This window comes from Tenrec ecaudatus, chromosome 8, assembly GCF_050624435.1.
Source record: "Tenrec ecaudatus isolate mTenEca1 chromosome 8, mTenEca1.hap1, whole genome shotgun sequence".
Classification (NCBI taxonomy): Eukaryota; Metazoa; Chordata; class Mammalia; order Afrosoricida; family Tenrecidae; genus Tenrec; species Tenrec ecaudatus.
The window spans coordinates 100,236,982-100,251,328 of NC_134537.1; positions in this window are offsets into that span (position 1 = coordinate 100,236,982).

Genomic DNA, 14,347 nt, shown 5'->3' on the forward strand with positions numbered 1-14,347 from the left:
TCTGCCTCCCTCTCTCCCATGTCCCCGCCCACCCCACTGAACTATTGGTCCCATTGTTTTCTCAGAGACAATAATATGTACAAAAACAAGACAGAGCAAAACAAAGCAACAAAAGAAAACAAAACAACAAGAACAAAAAAAAAAACAACCCAATGGCAAAAAAAAACAACAACCCTATAAATAGTTCAAGGTCTGTTTGTTGATCTTTCGGAGTGTTTTCTGGTTGAGTATGATGGGGTGCCATACTCTGGCCCCGCAGTCTATTTTTGGTATTATCTGGGGCTTTACTACTCTGTTCCCCTTGCTGTTGTGTTGCACACCCACTCTTAGTGCTCCACCTCAATGTGGTGAGGTCAGATGGGACACAATTCCTGCACTGTGTCATATTATTAGGGGCTCATACAATTCTTATCACAATCTATACATACACCCATTGTGTCAAGCACATTTGTACATTCATTGCCCTCATCATTCTCAAACATTTGTTCTCCACTTAAGCCCCTGGCATCAGCTCCTTATTTCCCCCCTCCCTCCCTACTCCCCTCTCACTCATGAACCCTTGATAATTTATAAGTTATTATTTTGTAACATCTTGTACTGTTCAACATCTCTCTTCACCCACTTTTCTGTTGTCCATCCCCCAGGGGGGAAGTTAGCTGTAGATCCTTGTAATCGGTTCCCTCTTTCCAACCCACTCTCCCTCCACCCTCCTGGTACCACTACTCGCACTACTGGTCCTGAAGGGATCATTTGCCCTGGATTCCCTGTGTTTCCAGTTCCTATCTGTACCAGTGTACATCCTCTGGTCGAGCCAGATTTGTAAGGTAGAATTGGGATCATGATTGTTGTGTGATCACCTCCCTGATATGATAGCTGGAGAAAAATGGGTGCATAAGCAAATGTGGTGAAGAAAGCTGATCATGCCCAGCTATCCAAAGATATAGTGTTGGGGTCTTAAAGGCTTGAAGGTAAACAAGTGGCCATCTAGGATAGAAGCAACAAAGCCTACATGGAAGAAGCACACCAGCCTGTGCTATCACTAGGTGACGAAGGTATCAGTTATCATCAGAACAAAAATAATATCATTGTGAATGAGGGGGGGAGTGCAGACTGGAGACGTAAAGCCCATTTGTAGGCCACTGGACAGCTCCTTACAGAAGGGTCTCAGGGAGGAGACGAGTCAGTCAGGGTGCGATGTAGCAATGATGAAACATACAATTCTCCTCTAGTTCCTAAGTGCTTCCTCCCACCCACTATCATGAACCAACTTTTTAGTGTGTTGATTTTCTCCATAGTTTTTTTCCCCCTTTACCTCTGCCTTGCTTTTAATAATTTCTTTTCTTTTGCTATTAGAAGGATTATTTTCTGGACTCTTTGTTGTCTCTGTTCCAACTGCTGAAGGTTTTGTGAGAGGGTATCCATCATAAGCCCCTCTTCCATCTCCATATGCGTATGTATGACTAGTAAGCATCCTCTGATAATTGCCTTTGCTGTATCCCATAGATTTTGGTATGTCTTCTTCTCATTGGTTTCTAGAAACTCCCTAATTTGGTCTCTAATTTGAACAAGTAGGTTGTTCATTCTCTAAGTATTTGTCCTTGTTGTTTTGATCTTTCTTTTGTTGATTCCCAGTTTTATGGCGTAGCAATCAGAGAAGGCAGTTGGAATGACCTCTATATGTTTGAATTTGCTCAAACTTGACTTATGTCCAGCATGTGGTCTATTTTTGAATATGTTCCATGTGGTTTTTTGTTTTTACTTCCCCGTAGAATCCTTCTTTATTGCACTTAGGTAATAAATCTCAGTGAGACCTGCAAGCTGTTGGTAGGGATGTAGTAAGATACTATAATACATTTTCTTCTATCTTATTAGTTATTCCTTTAGCCATTCCTGGTGACACATATCAGTAACTTATCAACTTATGAAATTGTACTTCTATAAAAAGAAAACATTTGTAACAAATGACCCTTATTCTCTACTTCTTCATCCCATTCTTTAGTCTTTTAATCCACCAATCACTCAGCTGTTTGAGTCTAGACCACACCCACTGCCATAGAGTGGATCCAACTCATAGTGGCTCTATAGGACAGAGTAGAACTGGCCCTGTGTGTCTCTGAGACTAAGTTTTTATTATTATTATTTATTCTCGCCTGGATCAAGATTTTTATTAGGGTTTGAAAGATTGTGCTTCTCTAATTCTGTCTTCTTTTTTTTTGAAATCATTTTATTGGGGGCTCACACAACTCTTATCACAATCCAAGCATATATCCATTGTGTCAAGCACTTTTGTACATTTGTTGCCTGCCTCATTCTCAAAACATTTGCTTTCTGCTTGAGCCCTTGGTATCAGCTCCTCATTTTTTCCTCTCCCTCCCTGCCCCCTTCCATGAACCCTTCATAATTTATAAATTATTATTATTTTGTCATTCCTTACACTGTCCGATGTCTCCCTTCACTCACATTTTGGTTGTCTGTCCCCCAGGGAGAGGGTTATATGTAGATCCTTGTAATCTGTTTCACCTTTCTACCCCACCTTCTCTCCACCCTCCTGGTATCACCACAGTTACTTTGGGGTTTATCTGTCCTGGATTCCTTGTGTTTCCATTTCCTATCTGTACCAGTGTACCTCTTCTGGTCTAGTTGGATTAGTAAAGTAGAACTGGGATCATTATAGTGTGTGGGAGAAAGCATTAAAGAACTAGAGGAAAGTTGTATGGTTAATTGTTGCTACACTGCACCCTGACTAGCTCGTCTCCTCCCTGTAACCCTTCTGTAAAAGAATGTCCAGTTGCCTACAGATGGGCTTTGGGTCCCCACTCTGCACTCCCCTTCATTCCCATTCATATGATATTTTGTTCTTTGATGCCTGATACCTGATCTCTTCAGCACCTCCTGATCACAAAGGCTGGGGTTTGTTGCTTCTCAGCTAGATGGCTGCTTGTTTATCTTCAAACCTTTAAGACCCCAGACTCTATATCTTTTGATAGCTGGGCACCATCAGTTTTCTTCACCACATTTGCTTATGCACCCATTTTGTCTTCAGTGATCATTTTGGGAAGGTCAGCATCATGGAATGCCAGTTTAATAGAACAAAGTGTTCTTGTGTTGAGGGAGTACTTGAGTGGAGGCCCAATGTCCATCTGCTACCTTAATAATAAACCTATAAATATATGCACATAGATCTATTTCCCCATTATAATATGTAAATATATTTACATATGTACATGCCTGTATTTAGACCTCTATAAATGCCCTTGGCCTGAGACTAACTCTTTATGGAAGTAGAAAGCCTCATCTTTCACCTGTGGAACAGCTTGTTGTCTTGAACTGCTGATCTTGTGCTTAGCAGCCCAACAATAACTTACTATACCAGGAAGGCTCCTAATCCACCAACAAAATGAAAAAACAAACAAACAAACAACGCTCTGCCATGGAGTCAATACTGATCCATAGTGACCCCATAGAACAGGCTAGAACTTCTCTGTGAGTTTCTGGCCCCATCCTTCTCTTGCAGAGCATTTGGTGGTTTCGAATTGCTCACCTTTAGGTTAGCAGCCCAATGCATAACCACTGCACCACCAGGGCTCCCACCACCCGAGGTTCCATAGATTAAAGACCTAGAAATCTGATTATTCTCTCTCTACACTCCTAACATTTGGTCCAGCTGTAAATTTTACTATCTCCTACTTCATATAAGTCTCACTCTGATTGCTTCTCACCCCCTCCGCCGCTGAACCTCAACTCCAGGTCACTACCATTTTGGCAGAATGAATGTAATAACCGTTTATTGGGTCCTGCCATCACTCTTGTTTCCTTAGAAATTATTCTCTGTACATCAGTCAGAGCTATCTCCTGGAGCTTAAAATCCTCCAGTGGCTTCCCATTGCTAGGAAAGGAGGACCCAACCCCGTGACCATGTCAACAAGGCCCCCAATCACCTCCGACCTTATCCACCAGACCCTACCACACTGGGCTTGTTTTTGTCCCCAAAACATGCCAAGTATTTTGCTTTCTCAGGGCTTTTCCTCTTCTGCCGGATCATCAGACAACGGGCTGACCCCAAATATTGGCAGGGCTCAGGATAAGAGTTGAAGTGGAAGTTCACATATCTTTGTATGTACTTAAAAGTTGTAAATCATACCAAAAAATCATTACACAAAGCATGTCCTATCCTCTTGCCGTGACCAATGCCTATATAATTGAAAATTGGAAAAATATGTATAAACTTATGGCTTTTATATAACCAAAAGTTAGCAAACTATAAAAGAAAATTCAACTTAAATATTATTTTGTACAGTTGAGTGTTCTTTTGATTGGCCGGTAGTACTTGGATGAATAACAATATACATGCATAATTTCTGGCTTATATGTTTACCCCATGAAATTAATTTTTCTTGTTTTCTTTTTGGCAATGTCACTAATACAATCAAGATTTTAAAACCATTTGCATTTTATTGAAATTAGTGATTTAAGGGTTAGCACTAACATTTTCCTCAAGATGTACAAAATTTGATATATTTTCATCAAAAATTAAACTTACTGTAAACATAAACCAAAACAAAAATTTTAAGCTGTATTTTCTATGTCCTTTCAGAACATTAACATTAACTAAAGATAGATTTATTTATTTATTTTTTTAAACAATTTATTGGGGCTCATACAATTCTTTTCACAGTTCATACATATACATACATCAATTGTATAAAGCACATCTGTACAGTCTTTGCCCTAATCATTTTTTTCTCTTTTCTTCTTTTACATTTTATTAGGGACTCATACAACTCTTACCATAAAGATAGATTTATTGAGTGAATATTAAACTTTTAAATTCGAATGATTTAAACATCATTGGGCATTTCTCAGAAAGTGTTGTTAAATGAGGTGAGGGGGTGGGTGGTTCAGAGGCAGAACTGTCTCTTCCATGCAGGAGACTTGGGTTTATTGCTGACCAGGAGACCTCTGGTCAGGAGACTTTCCTGTTGCCACCGTGCTGACCCAGTCAGCACAACTTCAGAGTACGATGGACTACGTAGAAACACCTGGCAACCCACTCGGCCAGGGAAAATCTCCGGGTTGCAGCAGGCAATGTGCCTTCTAGCATAGCACTGATGTAGGACTAGGACATACTTTGTCCCACTGTGCTGGATTCTCCACGAGTCAGGAGCCAACTTGACAGCAGCTAACAACAAGAACAAACTGTTATGGAAAAAAAAACATGCATACATAGACTTTCATATACATATCTGCATATATACATCTCCAGTCCCTGGAGGAGGACATCATGCTAAAGCAGAGGGGCAGTGGTAATGAGGAAGAGCCCCAGCAAGATGAATTGACACAGTGGCTGCCACAATGTGGGGATGGTGAGGGGCTGGCCAGGTTTGCTCTGCTGTCTACAGGGTCACTAGGAGTTAGAACCGATTCGACAGCACCTCACAACAACAGAAGCTTTCCACAGTGGCATCTACAATGTCTGGGTATGGACTCAACAAAAGGTTGGTGGTTTGAATCCACTTGGAGGGTCCTTGCTGATCTGTGAAGCAGTTCTACTCTGCCAACGTGGTCACCATGGGTCTGAAACCACTTGAGGGCAATTGGTTGGATTTAATTCTCATTTTTAAAAAGGAACTTTGCTAGATACACTTGATGTATGGATTGTTATATGAGCTCTAAGAGCCCCCAATAAAATGATTTATTAAATGTTATTTTAAAAAGGAACTGTAGCTTCAGTGTTCAATGTTCAGCTGCTGGACAAAGAGAATTGGTAGGCTTCAGTTATCTGACGTTCTAGACCAATATGCACAAAAATTTAGGAGACATGCAAAATATTCTTCACACAGTAGGTACCGATGTTGCAGAGACTGCTCTAGTCTATGAGCAGCCCGAAAACGTGAAGATGCTTAGAACTCTGGGAAATCATTTGTCATTGTGCAACTCTCTATACATTTATGCTACTGATAAACTAAAATCTCAAACCCAGTGATATCAAGATGATGCTGACTCCCAGTGACCCGATAAGGGCAGGATAGAACTGTCCCTGTTGGTTTCTGATTCCTTACAAGGGTGGAAAGCCTCATCTTTCTCCCATAGAGTGGCTGATAGTTTTGAACTGCTGATTTTAGAGTTTGCAGTCCAACGTGTATGCCAGTACCAACTTGGTCTCTTTTCTTCCCTATCACACAGATTGTCTTGTCTGCCTCTGGAGTCCTTGAAGGCATCCAGAGAGGGAGTGGAGAACATGTCTATGTAGTTAGAACAGTGTTAAGTAATGCAGATGCTCAGGGTCCTCTAAAACAGGGCTCAGCGCAGGGTCCCCATGCCTTGGTCTGAGGGTAGTTGTGTTTCTCAGGCCACTGCCTGCTCCTATGTCTGTCAGCTTAGCTCGGCATGCAAAGGCCTCTCCTGATCGCTCTAGCTGAAGCGACATCCACCACCTCACCCCACTCATTCTCTATCGCATCGCCCTCTAAGCCTTCCTTTATAGCAACGAACACTCCCCGAGTTACCGTACATGATACTTTACTTCTCCCTCTGCCCTGAATGTGGTCCATCCTGTCCACAGAGCGACGACATGAAGAAAGGGCCTGGACGGTTGAGGACAGGACTTTCAAGCACACACCCTTGGTGGGAAGCCCTATGAATTTCTGCCCCTAGGGGGCAGTGGCTGCCTGCACATCACCCATGGCCTGATTCCACACCCAAAGGTAGTCCTGGAGGCCCGTAACTCCACCTCCATCCTGGCCACACTCGTGCCTCCCCAAGGCTCCTACCATATCTTATCTAGCCACGTCTGTGTCCAGAAAGCCTGGAAGGTCCTGGATGATCCCCTTCCTTTACTCCTTCTTACAAACAGAAATGCAGAGCCAGCTTCTCTCAGTTCTTCTGCGCCAGCAGAAACTTTATGGTGGGTGTTTCTCAACTTCAGCACGATGGACATTTTGTGTTATGTGTACAGGGTGCTGTCTTCTTACACACACTCGGAAACACCCCTGGCTTGTACCCCCCCCCCCCGATGCCAAGCCGTACATTTCAGTTGTGGCCAATTGCCGCATGTCTCAGGGAGGGAGCCTGAGAACCCCTGTCTTACCACACAGTTCTGTTGCAGAGGAGCTGGGTGCCCCCAGATTGGACTTGGTGGGTCTGGTCGTCATCTGTACTTGACACTGCTGAGGGGAATTCACAAATGGTCCCAGGACAAGATCTCATGATTTCCTTGTAAACTTTTCTGTCTTCTGGAAATGGCAGTTACTGTCAAAGCAAGTGATGTTTATTCTGCTGGCTCTGAACTCTAATACAGGAGATTGTTGTTGTGTTCCCTACCCCCTCTCCCCTGCACAGTTCTCAGTACCTGGGAGTCGTTTATCTCCCTTGTATTGTTGTTCCTCCCTGCGCCTTCTTCTGCACCAGACAGGCTTAATAACTGGTAATCATCACCGCACAGGGCAAAACGATCGGCAGCCACCCCCGCAAAGTCAGACTGTGCCGCTACACAGAGTCCCAGCTCTTGGAGCCGCGGCTCCTTTTGTTTTGCTGGCAGGCTCTAGTTTTGTCTTCTGGCTGTCCCCAATGAAAGGAATCGCACACATCCTGCGGCTGCCAGCGGCGTCCTATAAGCTGGAACAGCAGTCAACAGGAAGTGAATGGCAAAGGAGAAATAAAAGTGATCAGTCAATTAGGCTGTTAGAACAAACTTCAACCCCCCCTTAGGCATCTTCGCGGAAAGCTGGGCTGCATTAATACAGGCCTCCTCAGAGCAGAGCTGCTGGAGGCCTGTGGGGAGTCAGTGAGGGGTGTGACTGCCAAACCTCACCCAGAGCCAAAGATCTGCCAGGAGAGTCAGAACAATGTGGCCCACATGCATGTGTGGGAATCATCGCAGCCAAGTTCCAGAACTTACATGACAATTTTTTATCCTTCCCTGGACGTGGATGAAAGACAGCGCTGTGAGCGGCGAGTACAATTGCCTTGGCGTTCGGGTCCCCACATCTGGCTGCTCCTGGCCTCTAGATCCTCTTGTTCAGAAAGAGACAGGCAACCCACAATGCTCTTGAAACAGCCTGGGGCTGCAGGGCCCATTGGGCCTTGGACCAGACGTCTTGGGAACTAGGTTGCACTTCCCAGCCGCTGTGCAGAGCCTGGTCCTCCAAACGGGAATGACCGCAGCTAGTCTGTCCTGCCCAGGAGTCTCTCCTTACCACGGAGCCACGTGAAATGTCACAGAGGATACAGCCAGTGTCTCCGAAGTCAATCTCCCAAGATAAAGGTGTGCCTTTCAAAACTGAGAGAGAAAAGGAGGGAGAGGCAGATACCATGTTCCAAGGGCCGCCATTCACAAGATTCTGGAAGCAAGGAGTCAAGCAAACATTGGATCTAGGCGATCACTTGAAGTAAGAAACCTATTTTGGAGCCCACTTCTAAAGACACCTGTGGGAGGCAGAGTCTGGAATATGGAAAATTCTCTGATTAAAGAAATAACTCCCTCTCCAATCTTCGTTGTCCTGGTCTACCTTCTTCAGTCAAGGATAACATCGCAGCTCGTGTCTTCTTCCTGAAGACCCGTCTCTGGGTAGTGGGGAGCATCTTCAGCCAGGCCTCTGAGAAGACTCAGATTGTGCAAGATCGGAAACAACAGGATAATGACAGACCCTGACCTCAATGCCCCAGAACCAGACACGGTTCCACACCAAGTCATTTCCCAACAGTGGGGACCCTTGAGCCTAGAGGAAAAAATCAAGATCCAGACCAGATTTCTTTCCCTTGGCGGCTGGTCTTTAGTTAGTGCTTAAGCCAAGTCTCATTTTCCTGGAAGTCCTCTTGATCGCGAATTTCTTAAAGGAGGCAGCCATTGCTGCTCAATCCATAAAAAGTTCTGGAAAATCCAGCAATCACAAGTGGGTAGCTTTGTGACCACTTGGACGCCGAGGCAGTAAGAGCGAATGTAGATCCTGCTGGAACGGCGAGGGCCTCTCAGTGTCCAGAGAAGCCTGGACAACAAGTTACCGTGCAGAGTAAGAGAACCGATCATTACGAAACTCTTCTCTTCATCTGCAGCGTAGTATGTGCCAAGGATCATGGTAAAGAAGCCAAGGCATGGTCCTGCCTGGCGTGAGGCTGCCTTTAAGTTCTACTCACAAGACTGACAAACACACGAGGCTGAGACCTGAGTATAAGGCCACATATTCAGTGAGTTCAGGCTTAGCCATGACTGCAGTGCTATGGCACTTTATCAATGAACTCAGCATCAGAATAGGAGGAATTCCCATAGCCCCCTGCAAAGTACAAATGACACAACCTTGCCCACAGGGGTAGGGGCTGAAGAAGGTAAAAGGCGTCAGTGTGAACTGCATCTCAGTGTAAAGAAAACAAAACTCTTCAGGGTGGGACCAACAGATAACATCATCGTAAACCTAGGAAAGAATGAAGTTGTCAAGGGTTATCTTTCATTTGGATCTACAATCAATGCTAATTAATCAAGAAGCAAACAAGAAATCAAACTCCGTAATGCATTTGGGCAAAACTGCTGCACAAGACTGTCTTAAAGTGTTAAAGAGCACTTGGAAATTGTTAAAGATGTTACTTTGAGGACTAAGGTGTAACTGATGGATTTTTAATTTCCTCATGCATGTGAATAAGGAAGAGCTAACAAGAACAGATAGCATGGAGAATTAGAATTTCAGAACACATCATTCTGCTCATGCGGAAGCTGTACATGGGCCGAGAGGCAGTTTTTTTGAAGAGAACAAGGAAATACTGCCTGGTTTAAAATCAGGAAAAGTGTGTATCAGGGCTGTACCCTTTCGCCATACTTATTCTATATTTGTGTTGGACAAATAATCTGAGAAGCTGGACTACCTGCTGAACAACATGGCGCTGGTTGGAGGACTGCTCACTAACAAACTTTTGTTAGAAATGCAGATGACACAAACTTGCTTGCTGAAAGGATAAAGAAGACAAAATCCCTCACATCTGTTCCAATAGGTCACATCGTGCTAAATGGAGAACAGGTTGAACTTATCAAAGGCTTCATCTGCCATGGACCCACAGCCAGTGCTCACAGAAGCTGTAGTCCAGAAATCAAATGACACATTGCATTGGGCAGAGCTGCGGCCCAAGACCTCTCTACAAGGTTAACGTGCAAGGATATCACTCTGAAGACTTAAGATGTGCCTGACCCAAGCCATTTTCAATCACCTCATATTTGTGTGGAAGTTGGACATTGACTAAGAAAGATGGAAGCATGGATACGTTTGAATTACTGTACTGGCAAGTTATATTACAAACACGGTGTACTACCAGAAAGAAAGAAATCTGTCTGGGAAGATGTACAGCCACAATGTTCCTTCGAAGTGAGGATGGTGAGGCTTCATCTTACGTCCTTCGGACGTGTTATCAGGACAGGCTGGTTCTTGGAAAAGGACATCATGTCTGTAAAGTTCAGGGTCAGCAAAAAAAAGAATAACCTTCAACGAGGCGGATTGCTACAGTGTCTGCCACAAAGGGCTCACACACACAAATGGCGAGGATGGTGTAAGACAAGGCGGTGATTTGTTGTGCTGTACGTGGGGCTGCTGGCAACTGGAACCAACTTGGACTGACCACAGCAACAATGGTACTTTATCAAACAATGTTGCTGTTATCGTCAGGTGCCGAAGAGTTGACTGACCCATGGTGGCCTTATGCACAGTAGAATGAACCAAGTATTGCTTGGGCCTCCATCACTTTCACAATCACCATCGTGTTCAACTCATTGTTGGGGCTATCGTGCCAATCCACCACACCCGCACAGGTCCTTTGCTTAAACAAACACCACGTCCTTTTCCAAGAGCTGATCCCTCCTGGTGATATGTCCCAAGCAAGCAGTTCGACATTGTTCTGTTGTGACATGTAGGATTTTCATCGGCTCGTGTTCAGAAATCGATTGCCAGGATTTTTTCTTTGTCTTAACCTTTAAGCACTACTGAACCCCACCCGCCGTTGAGGGCCCTGCTGGTGCTCGAAATACCCGGGGCAGAGCTCCGAGCGACATAGCAATGCACATGCCACCAGATTAGGACAAGCTGCGCTTATTAAACGAGGCCGCCTGCTATTTAGCTTTCCTTTTATGCTTTACGTAGGAATCTTGGGGGCTTAGCGACTATGCATTGCTCTGTGAGAGAACCATAAAGGGTTACAGTCCCAGAAACTCACCGGGCAGGTCTGGCCTGACCTATAGGTCACTAGGAGTCGCATCAACTCCCTGACAGTGAGTTGTGGTTTTCATCTTGTATTTCCCATTAGGTAGCAAGCTGTTTTAGAGTCGGAAGCATGCCTTAGGATTGTGTCTCTTTGATTCTCTGTCTCTCTCTCTCTCTCTCTCTCTCTCTCTCTCTCTCTCTCTCTCTCTCTCTCTCACACACACACACACACACACACACACACACACACACACAGAAACAGACACAGCTTCTAGCACAGAGCTATGCCCGCAGTGAGGTACCCGTTAGGCTGTTACTGAGTACCCCAGTAAGTGCAATGGTGTGGAACAGAATATCATTGAGATAGTTTACCTAAGGGAGCAATCTGGGTGGGCTGGAGTAGTTGGAGGAGGGAGGCTTCAATGGAGAGGAAAGCAATAATTCAATTGATAGTAAAATTCTGTTCTTTAAAAATTTTTTCCTCCTAAAAATAGTAACTATACATAACATTTTATTAATTTATTTTAATCATTTTATTGGGGGCTCGTACAACTCTTATCACAATCCATACATACGTCCATTGTGTACAAGCACATTTGTACATTTATTGCTATCATCATTTTCAAAACATTTTCTTTCTTCTTGAACCCTTGGTCACAGCTTCTCATTTTTTTTTTTTTCGCTAATCCCCCACCCCTCTCCTTCATGAACCCTTGATAATTTATAAATTATTATTTTTCTCTGTTTTACACTAACCGATGTCTCCCTTCATCCACTTTTCTGTTGTCCATTCCCTTGGGAGGGGGTTATAGGTAGATCATTGTAATCAGTTCCCCCTTTCACCCCCCACCTTCTCCTTCCCCTCCTGGTATGGCTACTCTCAATATTAATCCTGAGGGGTTTATCTGTCCAGGATTCCCTTTGTTTCCAGCTATTATCTGTACCCGTGTACATGCTCCAGTCTAGCCACATTTGTAAGGTAGAATTGGGGTCATGATAGTGGGAGTGTTGGGTTGGGGTAGGAGGAGGAAGCATTAAGGAACTAGAGGAAAGTTGTGTGTTTCATTGTTGCTACACTGCACCGACTGGCTTATCTCTTCCTCATGACCCTTCTGCAAGGGCAAGTCCAATTGTCTACAGATGGGCTTGGGGTCTCCACTCTGAATTCCCCTCATTCTCATTGATATGATTTTTTGTTCTGGGTCTTTGATGCCTGATTCCATTGAGACCTCATGATCACACAGGCTGGTGTGATTCTTCCATGTGGACTTTGTTGCTTCTCAGCTACATGGCCGCTTGTTTATCTTCAAGCCTTTAAGACCCCAGATGCCATTTCTTTTGATAGCTGGCCACCATCAGCTTTCTTCACCACATTTTCTTATGGACCCACTTTGTCTTCAGCAATCATGTCAGGAAGGTGAGCATCATGGAATGCCAGTTTAATAGAAGAAAGTGTTCTTGTGTTGAGGGAGTACTTGAGTAGAGGCCCAATGTCCATTTGCTGCCTTAATACTAAACCTATAAATGTGTGTACATAGATCTATTTCTCCATTGTCATATATAAATATATTTACATATGTGCATCCCTACAGTTAGCCCTCTATAAATGCCCTCTGCTTCCTAGTTATTTCCTCTATTTCCTTTTACTTTCCTGTTGTCCCACTATCATGTTCAGTCTTCATTTAGGTTTCAGTAATTCCTCTGTGTTACATTGCCTTTGATCAAGCCCTTCCAGGCTTCCTACACCCTCTATTTTAGATCACTTGTTTTTCCCTGGTTCCTCGGTTTGTTAACACCCACTTCCTTTCCCCACCTCCCTCTCACCTATGTCCCTGCCCTCCCCAAAACCGCCAGTCCCGTTGTTTTATCCTCCAGATGGTTTGTCCCGCCCATCTTATCTAGATAGACATGCAGAGATGTTAATATGCACAAAAACAAGACTGAGCAAAACAAAGCAACAAAAGAAAACAAATCAACAACTTATGAATTGTTCAAGGTCTGTTTGTTGATCTTTAGAAGTGTTTTCTGGTCGAGTCTGATGGGGTGCCATGCCCTGGCTCCAAAGTCTATTTTCGATACGCCCTCAGGACTTCCTTGCTCTGCTCCCCTTGATGTTCTGTTGTGCACCTTTAGTGTTTTGCCTCAGTGTGGTGAGGTCAGATAGGGCGCAATTCCTGCACTGTCCCCAGTGTTGTCCTCTGTAGGGTTTTGGGTCAATGAGGGACATCGTGTCTTGTAGTGGGTCTGGCTCTCTGGTCATCTCTGTGCATTGGCTACTCTGAGCAGAAATATCATCCTCAGGGCTTTGTGGGCCAGGTTGTGCTTCACTCTCTCTTCTTCCCCCTTCATTTACTCCCCTGTGCTCTGATCAGACATGTCCCTCTCCCTGAGCTGTAGCTTCAGTGCTGTCCTCTGAAGTGAATTCTTCTGCAGGGAGGGGGAGTTGGCTGTGTAGTTGGGACTGGGTCTGGCTCCTCAGACCTCCCTATTGGTTCCATGCTTCATGTTGGTATGTTGCATTCATGTCTTGGAGCATCCAGTTGAAGTCTGGTCCCTCTTTCCCTGTGGAGATATTAGATCACTTGTTGTTCCCTTGTCTCTGGGTTTGTTAACACCCACTTCCTTCTCCCCCCCCACTCCCTCTCTCCCGTGTCCTTGCCCCCTGGTCCCCCCAACCCATTGGTCCTGTTGTTTTCTCCTCTGGATTGTTTATCCCGCCTATCTTTTCTAGATAGACATGCAGAGATAATAATATGCACAAAAACAAGACAAAGAAAAACAAAGCATCAAAAGAAAACAAAACAACAACAACAAAAGAAAGAAAAGCCTGTAAATAGTTCAAGGTCTGTTGACCTTTAGGAGTGTTTTCCAGTCAAGTCTGATGGGGTGCCATGCCCTGGCTCTACAGTCTATTTTTGATATTCCTTTGGGACTTCACTACTCTGCTCCCCTTGCTGTTCTGTTGCACACTGGCCCTTAGTGTTTTGCCTTAGTATGGTGAGGTCAGATTGGGCACAATTCCCTCACTGTGTCTCCAGTGTTGTCCCCCATATCCCTATAGGTCAGTGAGGGATGTCATGTCTCTTGTTTAGGCCGGTCCTATTGTCCTCCCTATATACATAACATTTCAAAGTGATCAATGTGTCAAGATTCATTAAAGAAAAATTTAAAAA